The 20,130-nt window shown below is 41.8% G+C and overlaps 1 protein-coding gene across 6 annotated transcripts in view; it reads left to right on the top strand.

Moving 5' to 3' along the window:
* Window positions 1-20,130, top strand: part of ERC2 (ELKS/RAB6-interacting/CAST family member 2) — a 1,118,394-nt gene that overhangs the window by 355,990 nt on the left and 742,274 nt on the right. The gene's annotated exons all lie outside the window — the stretch shown is intronic.

Below are 20,130 nucleotides of genomic sequence, written 5' to 3'. Positions count from 1 at the left end.
CTGTAGTGCCACCCGCCCCTCGGGCGTTAGTTCCCTGGGGGAGTCCAGGGCGGGGTCCCCCTCCAATATTTTAAATAGAGGGGCCATATCCCCAGAAGGGACCCCCAAGGAGGGGCGCAGCCAGTTAATGTCCCCTAATAGCTTCTGAAAATCATTGAGTGTGCGCAGATCTCGCACCTGTAACTGAATCCTTTGAGGCATGATGTACTTTGGGTAGATAGTGGTTCCCAGAAAGGAGCCAGTATCAGAAAATTGCACCTTCTCCGGGGCCAATTGTAAGTTCCATTCGTCAAAGGCATCTCTGAGGACCTTGAAGGCCTCCTGCAGGGTATCCTTATTATGAAATGCTAACAAAATATCATCCATATAATGTATGATATAAAGTTGAGGGAATTGCTTTCTAAGTGGTCGCAGGGCTCGCTGGACATATAGCTGGCATATAGTGGGGCTATTAGCCATGCCCTGGGGTAAAACTCTCCATTGATATCGAGAGTCGGGACCCTTATGATTAAGTTCAGGAACAGTAAATGAAAAGCGGGGGCGATCTGCAGGGTGCAAAGGGATGGAGAAAAAGCAATCCTTAATATCAATAATATAGAGATACCAATTAGTGGGCAAGGCGGAAAGCAAGGGGAGGCCCCGCTGTACAGGGCCTAAGAGTTCCATTTGGGCATTAATTGCGCGAAGATCGTGCAAAAGTCTCCAGGTGCCTGATCGTTTTTTAATGACAAAAACTGGGGTATTCCATGGGGAAGTGGAGGGCTCAACGCATCCTTTTTTCACTTGTTCTGCCACAATAGTTGTTAATGCTTGGAGCTTATCTAGGGGCAGGGGCCACTGAGGCACCCAGACCGGGGATCTCGTGGTCCAGGGAATGGGTAGCTCCGCCCCAGTGGCCCTGATCAAAAACCCAGCCCCGTTTTGCCTTGATTTCCCTCCGCAGTGATAGGCTCTGTGATGCCACTGGAATTCTTTCCTAGTCCTTCTCCTGGTATGTACCCCATGCCTTGCATTATTTTGCGTGCCTGAGGGGAGTACTGATTGGTCAAGACTATGCCTAAGGCTGTTAAGACATCCCTGCCCCAAAGGTTAACTGGGAGAGGCAGGACATACGGGGTGAAGGAACCCTTGCTCCCTTCATCAGTACGCCAGGTGAGGACCTGGGTGCTCATGGAAGGGCATTGGGTATAACCTAGACCCTGAAGCTCATGCTCAGACTCAGCCACCGGCCAGCCCTTAGGCCACCAGTGCGAGGAGATGATACTCCGGTCAGCGCCGGTGTCCATAATGCCCTCAAAACGCTTACCCTGAATGGAAAGGGTCAGTTTAGGTCTCTTGGTCAGGTTCATGACTAGGTAAGCTTGCACCGGGTTCGTGGCGGGGATTTCCAAGGGGCCTCTCCGTTTAGGGTCCTCAAAACCAGCCGGGAAGAGGAGCGCCTGCGCGACACGGTCCCCTTCCTTAATTACAAAGGTGCCTGTCGGGCAGGAGCATAAAACCTGAATGCTTGGTTTTCTGACATCTAGTGTACCTGGGTAAACTATAAGACCCAGCTTCGCGAGGGTTGTCCTTCCCACTAAAAGGCCAATGCATCCAGGAGGGGCTTCTTGCACGGGTGCCACCGGAACAGGCTGGACTCCTGAATCAGGGGTTATGGTGAGGGAGGAGGTGGCACGGAGGTCCAGTTGGGTGACTCTATACTGGGTTGCTGTTCCTGAGCCTCCCGAAAGAACCTGGTCCCATACTTGTTCAGGCCCTGAGACCGTGGGCCTCGCCTCCCGTTTTTTGGCTCCTCCGAGATTAGTGGTGGGAGGAGCCGCCCCATATTGTCACGGACGGACCGACAACGGTCGGCGGGGTGATTGCCCTTCTTGCAGCGCTGACACAGAGAGGGGTTCGCCCGCGGCGCCCTGCAGTCACGCTTAACGTGTCCTCGTTTCCCACAATTAAAACAGGTGCGGTCCCAGGAGGGATCCGAGCCTCGCTGCCGCTGTGAGCAGAGAATGGCGGCCGCTAGGCCAGCGTTGGAGAGGGGGCCCCCGAGCTCGCGGCAGACTTTGAGCCAATCCTGCAAGCCCTTAGCCCTCCTCGGGGCTATGGCATTCCTGCATTCCTGAGTTGCTTGTTCAAAAATGAGCTGCTCGATAAGGGGGGTCGCTGCGTCCGAGTCGCCAAAAATGCGACTCGCCACCTCCGTCATGCGTGCAACAAAATCAGAGAAGGGTTCCTGAGGCCCCTGAATGACCTTTGTGAGTTGGTTACTTGCCTCACCTTTTGCGGAAAGGCCTTTCCAGGCTTTTATGGCAAGCAAGGATATCTGGGGATATACCCCCCAGGGTAAGTTAATCTGATCCTCTGCATGGACGCCCTGGCCAGTAAGCATATCACTGGTCCATTCGTGCTGCGCGGCATCGCGGGCGTTACGGTTAAGGCGAGCCTGATCCTGAGCTACATCATACCAGAGGGCCTTCCACTCTAAAAATTTCCCGTTATTGGGTAGCGTGGCTTTGGCCACGTCCTGCCAATCCCTGGGGGTCATTCGATCCCGTGCTAGCCTGTCAAGCAGGGAAATGGTGTAGTTGGCATTTGTTCCGTATTTCCTGACCGCCTCCGCTAGCTCCTTAATCTGAGCAAACTCCACGTGGGCGTAAACGCGCTCGTCCCCATCCCCCTCAAAGACGGGGAAAGCTAATCGCATCTGCCTGCACAGATTATCAGGAAACAGGGAAGTACGAGATGGACGTGCATGATAGGGTGGAGGGGGAGGAGCGGAAGGCGAGGGGCGTGTCGAGCCCCTCACACCACGAGCCCGAGACTTCAGAGGATGGTACCTAGTTGCTTCATAACGGGCCGCTTTTTGCTGTAATAAATCCTCCTCTTCGGAACTAAGGGAGGAATCCTCCGAGGGGCTATGTCTAGGTCTATGTCTAAGGTCTAATCTGATTGCAGCCACGTCACGCTTGGGGTCCCCGGCCTCGTCCGAGGCGGATCGAGGGTCATTTGTTTCCCTTTTCTCTTCTAGTTTCTTGCCCCCACCGGGCAGTCCTTTTTCCTTATTTATTTCTAACTTCTTGCCCCCACCGGGCAGTCCTTTTTCCTTATTGCTGGGTATTTTCATACGCGCGCCCAGCCCTCCTGATTGCTCGGTTTCTGACAAACTGTCTTGGACCCTTTCCAACACCTGCCGGCCTTCCCTGACCACTATGGAGCATGCCTCATTCTCCAAACAATTTTGAATCATCTTCCAAATCGCCTCAGTGCCCATAGTAAAGACACAAGAGCAAAAGAGAAGGCATATCCAAATAAGGAGGACAAAGAGTGCTCCCCACCACCAGGAAACAGGCATTCTTTTCTTACCAACGCTGGGCAGTGGTCCGCAGCACGCCTCTCCGAGCAATCGTCCTGCAGTTCTGAATCCTCCCTCCAAAAGGAGGGGTTCTTCCTCGCGGTGCAAGATGAAATTCCCGGGTTTCGGCACCAGTTGTTCGTGGCCCGCGTCGCAGCAAAGAGTGAGACGACACGGGTTGAGGATCCTTCTGCAGCAGTTTTATTCAGTCGACTTCACGAGGAGAAAGAAAGAACCCCAACCCGGGTGATGGCAGTCCTTATATAGCCTGGTTGCCCCGCCTCTAAGGTGGTGCTCATTTTCTATTGGCTCTCGCTCATAGGGTGGCGCCTTTCCTATTGGCTCTTGCTCATAGGGTGGCGCCTTTCCTATTGGCTCTTGCTCATAGGGTGGCGCCTTTCCTATTGGCTCTTGCCACGCATGCGCAATGCGGTTGTTGCGCATGCGCGATCATGCGCATGCGCAATGTGCTCTGGCTCCCTACAATTGGGAAACTCTTTCTGAAATTTCTTCCTACCTTCTCTCAGCCTCTGCGCTGTTTTCTTTTGACCTTGCTCTGTGATCTTCAAAGGCTAAAAGTACTGTGTGGCATCAAGGATGGAAATAGCCTCGTTTCTAGGCAGAATGCTACTCTGAAGCCGTTCTCTAGGGAGGTTGACCCGGAGACAGCAAGGTCTGAGAATGTGGGCTCCTCTGGCCAATTACAGGGAAGACGGCATGGCGGTGTTCAACAATGGTTGAGGGACCAGGAGAGAGTAGAGCTGTGGGGGCGCGTGACTAGCATATGGTCCCCTGAATTTTTTCAGTGAAGTCCTGGAGGCCTCCTGCACCATTGTTTTAGTCTGGACACCCCTGGGATGGCAGGACCTGTGCAGCTTCACAGGCTCAGCCCCCAACACTCGGTCCATAGCCTGGTTCCCTGGGAACTGCAGGTGAATTATAGAATTGCATGTGGCCCCTGGACCTTCTGAACACCACTTGAGAGGCTTCTCAAAAAATAAAATAAAACTTAAAAACGATGAAGGAAAACAACTTAAGTGAAGTAAGCAAAGTTTGTTATTTCACAATGCATATGCTTTCCCTTCAGAGAATTGCAGAATGATTCAGCAGAAAAATTTTCAGTGGATAAAGAATAAATGAATAAGAAAAAAAAAAAGGAATGTACCTGATTGGGTAGAGCCCCATTTTTAAGCTTATTTAGCACATAATTGGATGCGTATCTGGGAATTGGTGGGCTGGATATATTCTGTTTCAGGTCAAGCAGAGCATTTCCTGGGACATGGAAGTTATCTAAGTATGGGTTTGCTGATGTGGCAACTTAAGAGACACAGCTTCTTCTGGCCTAGAAAGTTTATTCCAACAGAAGGGAAATCTTAGGCAAGTTGTTTTATTTCCATAGGTCTCCTGACTTGTAAAATGGGTCAACTAAGTACTTAATTCATATGGGGGAGGAGAGGAGAATACATTTTTCCAGGGTCAGGGAGACAGCTCAAGTGGCTGAGCCCATGCCTAGTGAGGTTCTGTGTTTGATTTCTGCATACTACCTTGTGGTATATTGACCTAGTCCTTCCAAACTCTGCTCTAGAGGCCCTGATGGGTGGCCCCCAAGTCTGCTGGGTCCAGCGGCTGTATGACATTAGTATAGAACCTTAACTCACAACTGTCAGGCTGGGTGGGACCCCTATAAAAGCTGTTTTGTTTAGTGAAGTGTTTGCATTAGTGGTCAGTGCATATCAAAAGTTGTTATTAAGTGACTTTTTAATACTGTTAGATAATCAGTGTTTGCTTCTCTTGTGCTATTCCTTCCTATATTTTTAGATAGTACAAATATATTTATATCATTCATATAAACAGGAAGGCAACACAGATATGCATAAAAATTGAGATTTTTTTTACAACCTGAGGAACTTAACACAAAATATACAGTTTTTTTTCTTTTCTTTTTTGTTTTACATTGCCTTCCTCCTGACAGAGAGGGACTTTTGGTGAAACTAAGTGATTGGTAGCTTTTACTTCCTCCCTCTAACACAGCTTTTCCACAAATTAGCATTAGCGTCTATCACAGGAACATAGAAATGATTTTGTATGAGATGATGTCCCCTGCCTGTACAGTGGAGATGAGCTTCAGAACGAATGCAGGCAACTTTCTAGAGAGCTCCCAGCTGAGAAACTTTTGCTAAGCCACACTGAGTGTCAAATACTGCAGTACTTCAACATTTGCATCCTATCCATGGAGTATCGTCCACTTTCCATTACTCTGGAAAGCCCAAATCCAGCAAAAAAAAAAAAAAAAGAACACCCTTCTCCTAGGAACTCCCACTCCCTGGTTCTGGTGTTCTAGAATGTGTCTGTTCCCATTTGTTCTTACTCCTCAAAGTGTACTATGGTTGGATAACTGAGGAATCACCCCCCTGACTATAGCATGTAAAACTCTGGGGTTCATTTCACATGTTATATATTGAACATCAATAATTGGAATATCACTAAAACAGGCTCTATATCCAAAATATTTTCCCTACTCTTCAGTTTCTTTATACATTTCTTTGACATTCCTTACTTCTTGAAATTTCATTATTTTATTGGTGGGAGGTGGTTATTCCATGGTTTTCTCTCTTCTTGGCCCTGAACCATATTTAAAATTATTTCTATACCAATTGGATGAGCTATCATCTCTATTACCTTTTGGCATTTATTTTTATCATATTGAAACTCCACAGGGCATCTTATTGTCTTCTTTTTACCTGCTTATGAATGATGCCCATCAGATCCAAGTTCAGACTTACAGCTTGATTTGAAGACTGGCATCATTCAGTTCACCTTCCTTTCATTTCCAATTCTTCTGCAACTAACTGTGTTCTATATTTTTAATCAGTCTTCTTTTTCTTTGTATTTCATACTTGTCATTTTATCCCCCTTGATATTTATTAAATATTAGGTTTGGGGCTTTTATGTATAATTACTATAATTACTTCTTTCTGGACTGGAGTGATAGCACAGTGGGTAGGGCATTTACCTTGCATGCAGCCAACCCGGGTTTGATTCCTCCATCCCTCCTGGAGAGCGCGGCAAGCTACCAAGAGTATCCCGCTTGCACGGCAGAGCCTGGCAAGCTGCCCGTGGCATATTCAATATGCCAAAAACAGTAACAACAAGTCTCACAATGGAGACGTTACTGGTCCCCGCTCTCGAGTAAATTGATGAACAACAGGATGACAGTGCTACAGTGCTACTTCTTTCTGAAAATAATAGTATCTTGGGAGGGGCTGGAGCAATAGCACAGCGGGTAGGGCGTTTGCATTGCACGTGGTCGACCCGGGTTTGATTCCCAGCACCCCGTATGGTCCCCTGAGCACCACCAGGAGTGATTCCTGAGTACATGAGCCAGGAGTAACCTCTGTGCATCGCCAGGTGTGACCCAAAAAGAAAAAAAAAATAGTATCTTGGGTGTGGTAATTTTACTCGGCTTTTTCTCGACACTCTGTATTAGTTTCCTGAGCTTTCTGGAGATTTCTTCATTCTGCCCTAGTGGTCTTACTCATTTTGACTTCTAGATCACAGAATAATGTGATTATAGAATATTACATCTACCTATATTTTGATACTATATTTACACCACCACTGTATATATTATACCTTCTGATTTACGACCCAAATCAGCTTGTGTATGTGTGTGTGTGTGTGTTTGTGTGTCTGAAGCACGTGGATGATTCAGATGTAGATGCTTTTAATTAATTGGATGAAGAGAGAATAGCCAAATCATTCAGACAGATTCTTAGTTCGTGCAATAAAAGAATGCACAACTCAATATAGACTTCTATTTTCCTAGTCTTTCATAATATAAAAAAAGGTGAGGCATCTGTATTTGTATCAATCTCATAAAAGAACTTAGTGGTTTGATGAGATTATGATTTCATCCCTGGATGGATCATTGCATATGGAGAATCGCTTGCTACAGGGCAGGATCACATGAAGACCCCACTAAAACCACAGATAATTAGGAAGATACAGTTTTCCAAAAGGAAAAGAGTTTAGCAGACAAACAAAAAAAGCAATGGATATAAGCTAGAACCTAGAAGGAAGGTAATCTTTATGGTGTACTTCCTGTGTCTTGACTATTATTCTGGTAGGTTTACCCATCTAATTTTCATAAGAACCTTAGAACATAGGATTGAGCAAGATTAGAATCATACTCTAAGTTAAATAAGGTAGAATAAAGATTAAAGATGCTGTCTTATACATGTCTGCTTCACAGAACTAGGGACTGGGTAGGTTCTTACTATGCTGTGGTTGACTTCTTCAATAGCAATTCCTTGATCTCCTGGGAGATTTCTTGATGGGTACTTTTTTATGCATATTATATATCACTTGTACTTTTCTTAGTATGCATTTAAATATGATCTTATATGACAGAACTCAGTCCTTTACCCAGTAATGTAATAGCTTGAACCAGGATTTGTGTACAGATTTGTGGGTTTTCCTAATTGTTTTATGTTTAGCAATTTCATTAAACTTGAATTTATTAAGAACAAGTTCATACACAAAGATCAAGACCTCAAAGTCATACAAAGTCCAGCAAAAAATCATTTAAGACATGTATTCTTCTTGAGGGTCATTGCTAATGTATTCTCAGACAAGAGGACAGGAAGGGTGCGCATTCCTGATGCTTCAGATATAGTCAAAAGTTGGCACAAAGGAGACTGTGAAAACAAACATCAAAGCAACTTCTTTTAATTTGACCTAGCCCAACCTTATCTTGTGGAGTTTTTTTTTTAAGTAAAAAATTAGATACTATCTTAACAAATACAAAGAACACCGCCACCAGCAAATAACAGCATGATCTGTCACCACCTAATCTAGGCCATCATCTTTCAATAGTTTGATAAGGCCTTAAAGGACAAATTTAAAATTTTTTAAAATTTGTTTTCTTTCTAACATGCCTTAGACCCAAATTGACTTGGATCACTTAGTTTGTGTTCACAGAACTGCGGTTAATCCCACCCAATAAATCCTTCCAAAGCAGGGAGGGCATTACTCACTCAGATAGAGTGAGACCTAGAGCTTCTCCATTATGTTTGCCACTGCAATGAGATGATTTTTAAAGTTAAGCCTTCGATAGCCTCTGTGGTATCCACTAATGATAGTCTAGAATTTTATTCTAAATAAAGTGCAGTATAATTATGCAGTGATGTTTCCTGAATATTAAATCATGTCTTCTTTAAACCAGAGTGGTCCACAGATTTTTGATTAATGTCCATAGACTGATATGTGATCATGATGAGTTCTCTGCTTTGTAAAAACTGCTGCTATTTTCTTTCTTGGCCTCATTTTGAAATGAAACCAGTAATTCTTACTAAATGTGAAAGGAGGGCACATTGTGACACTCTGCAATAATGTAATTATTACTTTTTGTTGCTAAATGATATTGCTTTTTTGATGTTCCTCCCACATACCATTTCAGTATTTATAGTTCTTAGAGAGTAATAAAAATCTGTTTCTTACTGTTTAAAGGGTACATAACATTTGACAAACAGTAAATGGGTAGCAATGTTATTCTTACTGAAAAATATACTCCAGAATTTGCTCTCAGCGTAATTGTACAATTATGAAAAGTTGGATAGCCCTTGAGAGTCCGTTCATATCTTTCCAAATAGTCCTTATCTGTCCTGTATTTGTCAACCATGTCCCTTGTATGTGCTGGACATCTGCAATCATTAGCAACACCCAGATCACCCTAGGGCCTTCTGAGATGCTATAGGTTGGGACTGAAAATTCTGCATTTGTACAGAGCTCTCAAGTGTTGATGATGCTTAATCGTGGCTGTTTTTTTTTTTCTTTAAAGAAATATTTTATTGAACCACCGTGAAAACAAGAAAAAAAATACAAAGCTTTCAGGTTTAAGTCACAGTCAAATACTGATTAAACCACCATCCCTTCACCAGTGCACCCGTTCCACCACCAAGAACCCCAATACACCCCCCTCCCACCCCACCCCCATCTAAGTAGCTAATGATATTCCCATTATTCTCTATATATATTGAGTACATTCCATATTTCCATACAGAACTCACTATTATTGATTGGAAATTTTCCCCAACAATCAGGCCTGCTGAATAGGCATCATCTAATAATTTCTCTTCATTGCTAAGAGTGAAGATTTTGAGTCCGCGCGGCCGCTATTGCGGCCGCACGGTTTTGGGTTTCTAATATTTTAGCTCAGTTCACAGTCAAAATGGATGGCTGCAAGAATCCGCTCTGGTGCCAAAATGGGTTAGGAGACCTCAGGATCACAGTCAATAGGCGCGGAGGGTTTGCTTCTCGTGGTGCGGCTCCCGGTTCATCTCTGGGCGGAAGGCGTGCCGGGAACGACCCCCTCCCAGGACCACCTACAGGCTACGTCACTAAAGAAAGTCCTACCTCCTGGTGGAGGGGTCTTAGAGGGTGGCTCTCACCGCGTGGCTGCTGCCACTGCCGCCATTTTCGCTCAGAAAAATGGGGTGGAGAGGGAAAAAAATCCCTCCCCGGGCTGCACGAGGTTGTAGCTCAGTTCACAGTCAAAATGCATGGCTCAAGCATCCGCTCTGGTGCCAAAATGGGTTAGGAGACCTCAGGATCACAGTCAATAGGCGCGGAGGGTTTGCCGTGGCTCCCGGTTCATCTAATCGTGGCTGTTTTAAGGAAAAAAATTCTGTATTTTTATTCCCATTGGATGTACATGTTGCTGAGATTCCTACTGGTTTGCTCACTTAACAAAGTGACTTATCCAGTTTAAGTGCTTCAAGTATATGTGCTGAATAAATGAGTGAATGAATGAATAAGTGGGAAATTTCCCTGTGCTTATGTTTATTATCAACTATAGATATTTATTAGGGAAAAATAGTCAGAATCCAGATTTGTTGTTTTTTTTTTAATAAGATAAGGTAAATGTAAACTTATTTTAATTTCTCACTGAATTTGATCCTCATTGCTGTTACCGCCATCCTCATTAATGAGCACTAGTATTTATGACTGGTTTAAGGATATGCATGTTGGGACCTTTGGTAAGTAATTACTTAGGGTTCAATCCTATGATTAGAAGTTTCCTGTCAGTTGCTTATATTGCATATTTAGTATAATACATATAAATTAATTTTGACTGTGAATTTTTTAGTGGAAGTTAAAGATCAACAATTTGAATAGAAATTTTTTACAAGTATCATTTTATGACCATGTGGAAAAATTATTTTAAAGAGATACTCACTTTTTAAAATGCCATTGTCCTTATCCCCCCAAGATTTTTCTTCAAATTATAGCACTGTAGCACTGTTGTCCCATTGTTCATTGATTTGCTCGAGCAGGCACCAGTAACGTCTTCATTGTGAGACTTGTTGTTACTGTTTTTGGCATATCGAATACGACATGGGTAGCTTGCCAGGCTCTGCCGTGTGGGCAGGATACTCTTGATAGCTTGCTGGGCTCTCCGAGAGGAATGGAGGAATCAAACCCAGGTCAGCCGTGTGCAAGGCAAAAACGCTACCTGCTGTGCTATCGCTCCAGTCCTTCAAAATATAATATACATAAAAATAATTTCATATTTATCCTATATGAAGTCTATTTTAAAAATGTCACCTGATAGCCTTCCCCTTGGAGACCCCGTCCCACCCGGAGAAGCAAGTGCTCCCTGCGTCCCGTGCCCGCAGTGGCGGGCCCGCTCAGAACACCCCAGCTCCGCCTGGCAGGTCTCAGTCATTCGCCCACTACGCATGACCCCTCCCTCCTGTGTCCTACAGGTTAGGGGCGTGTCCTCTCGTTAGGGGGTCTGACCTCAAAAGTAGGTGTGGCCTCTTTCCGGAGCACCGGCTGCTAACGCGACCACAGTTGTTTTTTTTTTTTTACCATTCCATGCATTGTCCTTTGGCCACAATTGATAGAACCCATTCCTCTGAACAACTCCCTGATCATCTTAGTCACTATATGTTAATAGTCAACTAACCTAGTTTATCTCAACTTCACGAAAACTGTCAGTAAACACATTGAGTTGACAGAAAAGTCCTTTGTAAAAAGAGCATAGCCCCAAATCTTCAGTTGAGGTTCCTCCCAAGCTAATGAGAGCTCCAGATAGTAAAGCCCATAACAACATGAAGAAACAGAGAAAATCCCCACCACCAGGAGAGAGCCAAGAAAATATCTCACTAACCTCAGCAGCGACCTCCCAGAAATACAACCTCCTCTTGGATAAAGAGTTCAGAGAGGAAATTGTGAGGATGGTTCACGAACTCAACACAACTATGGAACGAACTTCCAATAAATTAAGGGAGGATATGGATGCAGCATTGGAACGCTCCACCAAGATAATCCAGGAAGAAATGAGAGCAGAAATTTCAAAGCTACGAACAGAAGTCACACAACTGAAAGAATCAGTAGATGAAATAAAAAACTCCGTAGGAGCCCTCAATAGTAGAATGACTACAGCCGAAGACAGAATCAGTGAGCTTGAAGATGAGCTGCACAAAGCATATAGGCAACAACAAATAATGGCAAAAGACCTCAAAATGGCTCTAGAGTGAGTTAGAATCCTAGGGGATGACCTCAGGAGAAACAACATAAGAATCATGGGAGTGCTGGAACCACACGGAACCAATCCCAATGAAAAAAGCACCATTAAAGACATCATTGCTAAAAAATTCCCAGAGCTAGAGAATTCGGACATCCGGATCCAAGGAGTCCAAAGGGTGCCATCTAAAAGGGACCCAAATAGAAAATCCCCAAGGCATATCATAGTCAGAATGATGGATGCCGTGGATAGAGACACAATACTGCAAGCAGCAAGATCAAAGAAGGAGATCATATACGAAGGTGCACCCCTTAGATTCACAGCAGACCTATCAGAAGAAACCCTCCAAGCCCGAAGCAAATGGTGAGATATAGTGAAAAAACTTCATGAAATGAATGCCTCACCAAGAATACTCTACCCGGCTAAACTCTCAGTTAAACTTGAAGGAACCATACACTATTTCACGGACAAGCAACAGCTCAGGGACTTCATAGACTCAAGACCAAATTTAAAAGAAGGACTCAAAGGGCTACTATAAGACAAGGAAAAGACCTATAAGAACAACAAACCCTACAGAAAAATGGCACAAAATCCCATGACAATAATTTCTCTTAATGTTAACGGGCTAAATGCACCAATCAAAAGGCACAGAGTGACAAAATGGATTCGGAAATTAAACCCAACTTTCTGCTGCCTACAAGAAACACATCTGAATAGTCAGAACAAACACAGACTAAAAATCAAAGGATGGAAAACAATCCTGCAAGCAAACAGCCCCCTCAAAAAAAAAGCGGGGGTGGCCATACTAGTATCTGATAGCATAGATTTCAGGCTGAAAAAGATAAGAAGGGACAGCGAAGGGAATTTTCTATTCATCAAGGGATATGTACAACAGGAAGAAATCACACTCCTAAACGTAACATTGTCAAAATGGCAATACTCCCAAAAGCATTATACAGATTTATCGCGATCCCTAAAGGGATACCCTTGGCATTCTTCAAAGAAACGGAGCAAGCAATCCTGAAATATATATGGAACAATAAACGCCCACGGATAGCTAAAACAATTCTTGGGAAAAAGATGATGGGAGGCATCACCATCCCCAACCTTAAACTCTACTACAAAGCGGTAACAATTAAAACAGCATGGTACTGGAACAAAGGCAGAGCTGTAGACCAATGGAGCAGGGTGGAATATCCCAACACACAACCTCAAATGTATGACCATCTAATCTTTGATAAAGGAGCAAGAGATGTGAAGTGGAACAAGGAAAGTCTCTTTAACAAATGGTGCTGGCACAACTGGACAACCACATGCAAAAAAATGGGCTTAGAACTCGACCTGACACCATGCACAAAAGTCAGATCAAAATGGATTAAAGACCTCAACATCAGACCACAAACCATAAGGTACATTGAAGACAAGGTCGGCAAAACCCTCCACGATATTGAAGATAAAGGTATCTTCAAAGATGACACGGAACTAAGCAATCTAGTAAAAACAGAGATCAGAGATCAACAAATGGGACTACATTAAACTAAAAAGCTTCTGCACCGCAAAAGATACAGTGACCAGAATACAAAGACTATCTACAGAATGAGAAAGGATATTTACACAATACCCATGAGACAAGGGGTTGATATCAATGGTATATAAAGCATTGGTTGAACTCTACAAGAAGAAAACATCCAACCCCATCAAAAAATGGGGCGAAGAAATGAACAGAAACTTTACCAAAGAAGAGATACGAATGGCCAAAAGGCACATGAAAAAGTGCTCTACATCACTAATCATCAGAGAGATGCAGATCAAAACAACCACAAGATACCACCTCACACCACAGAGACTAGCACACATCCAAAAGAACAAAAGCAACCACTGTTGGAGAGGATGTGGAGAAAAAGGGACCCTTCTACACTGCTGGTGGGAATGCCGGCTAGTTCAGCCCTTTTGGAAAACAATATGGACGATTCTCAAAAAACTAGAGGTTGAGCTCCCATTTGACCCAGCGATACCACTGCTGGGAATATATCCCAGAAAAGCCAAAAAGTATAGTCAAAATGACATTTGCACTTATATGTTCATCGCAGCACTGTTTACAATAGCCAGAATCTGGAAAAAACCCGAGTGCCCTAGAACAGATGACTGGTTGAAGAGACTCTGGTACATCTATACAATGGAATAGTATGCAGCTGTTAGAAAAAATGAGGTCATGACGTTTGCATATAAGTGGATTAGCATGGAAAGTATCATGCTAAGTGAAATGAGTCAGAAAGAGAGAGACAGACATAGAAAGATTGCACTCATCTGTGGAATATAGAATAATAGACTATAAGACTAACACCCAAGAATAGAAGAAATAAGTACCAGGAGGTTGTCTCCATGGCTTGGAGGCTGTTCTCTCATTATGGGCAACTCAGAGAAGGGAACACCAAGTAAAATGTGGTTGGAGGTCATGTGGGGGAAAGATGATGCGGGCCGAATATAGACTAGAGACTGAACACAATGGCCACTCAACACCTTTATTGCAAACCACAACACCTAATCAGAGAGAGAGAACAAAAGGGAATACCCTGCCATAGTGGCAGTGTGGGGTGGGGGGAGATGGGACTGGGGAGGCGGGGAGGGATGTTGGGTTTTTGGGTGGTGGAGAATGGGCACTGGTGAAGGGATGGGTTATCAAACTTTGTATGGGGGAAACATGAGCACAAAAATGTATAAATCTGTAACTGTAAAAAATAAAAAATAAAAAAAAATAAAGGAAAAAAATGTTACCTGATAGAGAAAGTGTTGAACTCCAGGACATAGGACTCGATTTCTGTCTTTTTACTTTTCTGGCTCACAGCAAGGTCTCAGTAAACTCTTTGAGTCAGAAGTGGACAAGGTTATCTGGACATTTTGGTCCCCAATTATTTTATTTTTTCTTTTTTGTTGGGGAGCACACCCAGCTGTGCTCAGGGCTTACTCTAAGCTCTGCTTCAAGGATCATTCCTGGCAGGGCTCAGGAGACCACATGAGGTGCCAGGGATCGGATCCAGGTCAGCGGTGTGCAAGGTACAGGCCCTACCCACTCGATGAACTCTCTAGCCCCATGTTTCAAATTATTTTAAATCAGGGAAATTATGATGACTTTTACTCTCGAAGAATTCAAATCAATGTTTTGAGCTTACTTGATTATTATCATCATAATTTTTTCTTCCAAATAACTGACTGCTAAAGGAATAATACTGAGGAAAAAGTTAAAATGAATACTTAGAATAGTCATTTTTGCAAATATTTATTGGAAATCCTCCATAAACATTTCTCAAACCTATTTAGTACTTCAACTCTCTTTTCACAGAACATTTGGGACTTGGAGAAAAGCTGTTTTATGTCAATTTTCCCTCATTTAAGGAAGTCTCACAAACTGCTTTGCAAGTTTGCTTATCTGTGAAAAATAATCAAGATGAGAATTTGAAAATCACTACATAAATTATTTCACAACATAATTTATAAATAACATATAAAGATGAAAAAACTGGCATTTGGGAATAAAATATTGTCCTATCTTCTGTAACTTAACTTCCGAGGAAACTATGACCTATTTTTACCTGAGTTTTCTTGAGCGTATACATTTATACCTATTTATACTTGTGCCAATTCTGGAAGGCAACATTGATACACCACAGTAAGGTATATTAGGGTATATTGTGAGGTGATTTCCATCTGTATTTCTCCTTAAATGTATAAGATTAAGTTATTTGTTTGAGTTTTAATGATTTTTTAAAAGATTTTTTTTCTTCACCCTGAGTTCTTCAAAATTATGCAATTGAAAATGGAACTCTTCTATTTCCCTTTGATTTTTTTTTTTTTTTTTTTGCTTTTCATGTCTTTTTCAGTTCAGCCTTTTAAATACATTCTTGGGTATAGCCAATAGCCACTATTTGGTATCTGATTTCTTTCCCAGACACACATGTTATTATCTCTCTCTTTGGTGTTTTTGGGCATGCCCAGCTGTGCTAAGGGTTCATTCCTGGCAGTGCTCAAGGGCCCATACGTGGTGCCATGTCTAGAACTGGGGTAGACTGCATACAAGACAAGCACCTTAACCCCTGCACTAACATATTTGACATCGATTTCATATTTAAGAAAGGAAACTTATCCTGATAAAGTGATTTCTATAATTCTCATTTGTCATGTTTCCTTTCTCTCCTTTTTTCTTTCATTTTGGTATTCTGATACATATCTGAATATTGAGCAAATTGAAGATCAACGGGATGACTAGTGATACATGACAAGTGATTCTGATGCATATCTGATTAAAGGGGAAAATGATGTTTGTGAAGAAAAAGAACAGTGTTTGTTAACTTAAACAAATGAGTAAAAGTTAAATTATAAGTTTCAAAATAATAAAAATGTATACCAAAGTAATTGTTTCACCCTTTGGGGAAACTTTAACTTTGAGTCATATAGTCAAGAAGACTTTCTATGTGGATACTATCTTGCAGCCTCATCTGATCTTTCTTTAGTACTGTGTAATTTTTAAAATTTCAGTAGAAAGCACCTTCTAAGCCATTTAAAGCTTTGCAATTGTGGTCATTTCTAATTAAAGCCTCAGGAGTTGACTGAGAACAAAGTTGAGGGTTTCATCTACATTTGCCTACATGACTGAGCTTGAAATTCTACCAAGTGCTCTACAAAAATTAAGGTTTTATATGTGAGGACTAAAAAATATTATGCGGCACAAAATGCAAATACTTGTACATGTTTGCAAGTCTATATGTATATGTAGAAGTTACATTTATTACACAGATGTATGTGAACAAATGCCTTTACATACTTATATTAAAATATGGTCGAATGTTGGTCACCTTAGATAAAAGAATAAAAATCTCAGATTTGATAGCAGAAGATTAGGGATGTTGGACATTATTTTAATACTTAATTTGCAATTAAACTTTTTTATTATATTTAGATATTTGTAAATAATGAATGAGAATGAATACATTTAGATATTTGTAAACCTCATCAATGGCCATTTTATTTCAACAAAGTGAAGAAATCTTTTTTCTGATTAGAGGTATAATATTGTATCTTATATGCTTCAAAATAATTATGTAATGAAGATTTTAAGGGATAAATGGTGTTAATATTTACTATATCTTGTTGAAGGTATTATTCACAATTATAGTTATCTCTTTAGCTTTTAAATTTTGTATAATGAACATTTCTCAAATGTGCAGTAAGAAAAAAATGTTGATTGAAAGTGAATCTTCTTTCACAAAAGTAAGAATAGAGCTTCCATATGACCCCAATTTTACTTTTGGGCATCTACTTCCAAATACAAAACATTACTTGTAAGATACATCTGCTCACCTATGTTGATTGCAGAGCTTAGTAAGATAGCTAGAATATGAAACAAAATCCTCAGATATCCAATGATTGATGAGTGGATAAAGTAGTTGTGGTATAAATATAAATACACATAGAAATACTGTTCAGCCATAAGAAATTATCAAATAATATAATTGACTGAAATTTGGATGAAACTAGAGGGTATCATTCCAAGTAAACTACGTCAATGGGAAAAGAACAAATACTGGATATTATTACTTATCTGTGGTATGTAGAGAAACAAGACAAGGTAATAGAAGGTATAAAATGATGACAAATTCTTGATCCTGGATTACAGAAATGAGAATTCAAGTAAGGAGGAGAATTAGTATGGCAGGTAGTGATGAGGCAGCCTGGAGGTAACATAACACATTGGTCAGGGTTCTTTGGGGGTCATAGAGTTGTGTACATTAAAACCACAAGAGTCAACACTTTCATAAGCATGTGATCTAAACTATAATAATCAACCCCATCAAAAAAATAAGGGTGGAAGAGATGAATAGAAACTTTCTCAAAGAAAACATACAGATTGCCAAAACTGCTCTGCACCACTAATAGTCAGGGAAATGCACATAAAAAAAGAACCCAAGATGTCATTTCACATTAGTGAGATGCACCCATCACACACACACACACACAAAAGTCAGTGTTGGCGTGAATGTGAGAAATGAGGGCCCACATTCACTTCTGGTGGGTATATTTACTTACTGATCAAGCCTTTTAGGGAAAAAAATGGACACCTCAAAACACTAGGAACTGAGATTTCATGTAACCTAAGAATTCCACTTATTGGCATCTACTTCAAGGAACAAAAATTGATCATCAGAAAAGACATTTGCATTCCTGTGTTCATTGCAACACTATTCACAATAGACAAAGTTTGGAAACAACCAAAATGTTCAAGAAAACATGACTGGATAAAGAAACTATGAGACATATACCCAGTGAAATACTACTCAGCTATGTTAAGTTGAAATTATTTAATTTTCAGGCACACAGATAGATCTGGAGAGTATCATGTTGAGTGAAATGAGTCAGAAGGAGAGGTACAGAATGATCTCTCTCATATGACTGATTTAAAAAAGACATAGTGAAAGAATAACAAATGCCCAAAGGCAACAGAAACTGAGAACTGGTCTTTAGTAATGAAACATCACAGGGGATGGGATGAGTCGGGGTAGGATAGAGTAGGGGACACTCTGTTAGAAGTTGTGAGGATGTGGTGCTGAAGTGTGATAGGCATGATGTCCAACAATTAACAGTATTTTAAACCGTGGTGCATAACATTAATTGTTTTTTTCTTAAGTTTCATTTTGCGAAAGTGTAAGGAGGTTGGTTGGGGAGTGGGAGGAAATCTTGGCACATTGGTGGAGGGGCACTGACAGTGGTGGTGGGTGTGGTGTTGGAACATAGTATGCCTGAAACTCATTACTGACAGTTTTATAAATCATGGTGCCTAAAAGAAAACTGAGAAAGAAAGAAAAAAAGCAAGGAAGTGACTCTTATTTAAGAAGGCTCTTATGAACTTTGAGAAGTTCAGGAGTTCTTCATAGGTATATTTTGACCTTTTTCATCAAACTTTTTATTATTAATGTTTCATTATCTACAGAATTTTCATTGCTTAAAGCTTAAAAATGTCACAAAGGGTATCTGCCATAACTGTGAGCATCCGTTGAAATACCACAATGTGAGTGACTTAAAGAACAGAGATTTGTGGCTAAGGGAATGTGATTCCATGGTAGAGTTCCTGCCATGCCTGGAAATGAGACCATGAGTTCATTCCTGAGCGCTGCGAGTGCTGCACAAGCTGTGAGCATGCTCCAACTAATGATGTGAGCTCCGGAATTGAGTTTGCACTCCCCAGCACACTCTGACCTTGCAGAAGGTGGAGCTCAATATGTCGTGGTTTCTGCTCCCCGTTTTCCTCCTCTGAACAACAGTGACTCTTAGTAAAGTGATTATTACATTGCCCTATGAGTCATACCATTAAGGACAAGAAAATTGGAAATAGTCACAGAGTCAGAAAGTCTGTGGTATAGTTTGATCCTTCTAAGCAGCGCTCAGGGTTCTGGTGGCCATTCCTTGTAAGACTTGGCAGTTCTGACTAATGGTTCAATGCTAGGGTCCCAGTGAGCAGAGTTGTTCTGACCCTACGACTCTGGGCGCCACCAGGCCATTCCACTCGTACCTAGGGCTACACCAGCAGTGCTTCGGATATCTTCAGGGTTACACCCAGTGGCGTTCTAGAGACCCTGTGGTACTGGGGCTTGAACTCAGATCCTCAAGAACGCATATCATACACCTCGCCCTGATCACAAAGGTCCTGTTGTATAAGGAGTTAATTATATCTAAAATAACCTATTTATTGCTTTCTCTTTGGGGACTCTTTAGATTCTAACATATGAATTTCGTAAAACAAAACAGCAATAACAACAAAACCTGAAGATATGACTCTTTTGTTTATTAGTAATTAATTGCACATATAATATATGTTCCTTAATTTGAATAGAATACGATGACAGGTAGTGGGTGACAGTAAGAAAAGGCAGAGTCACACTTGAACATGTATTTCAAAGATTCATTTGAGTCCAATCATAGAGGTCAGCAAAATATTTTTTTCCTCTCTAAGAGGTCTTTCTTGTCTACTTTCTAATGCATCATCTCTGAGTTTTACTTTTTTGGGTTGTGGGGGTACATCCATTGGTATTCAGGGCTTACTTTTGGGTCTGTCCTCAGGGATCACTCCTATTGGGCCCTGGGGAGCCATAATCAATTCCACGGATTAAACTTGGGCTGGCTATGTGCAGGACAGAGCCTTCTCTGCTTCACTATTTCTCTGGCCCTATTGTATTATTTATCTATGTTGTGTATAGATTCTGTT

This window comes from Sorex araneus, chromosome 4 (assembly GCF_027595985.1).
Source record: "Sorex araneus isolate mSorAra2 chromosome 4, mSorAra2.pri, whole genome shotgun sequence".
NCBI lineage: Eukaryota > Metazoa > Chordata > Mammalia > Eulipotyphla > Soricidae > Sorex > Sorex araneus.
This window is presented reverse-complemented; position numbering and strand designations above follow the sequence as displayed.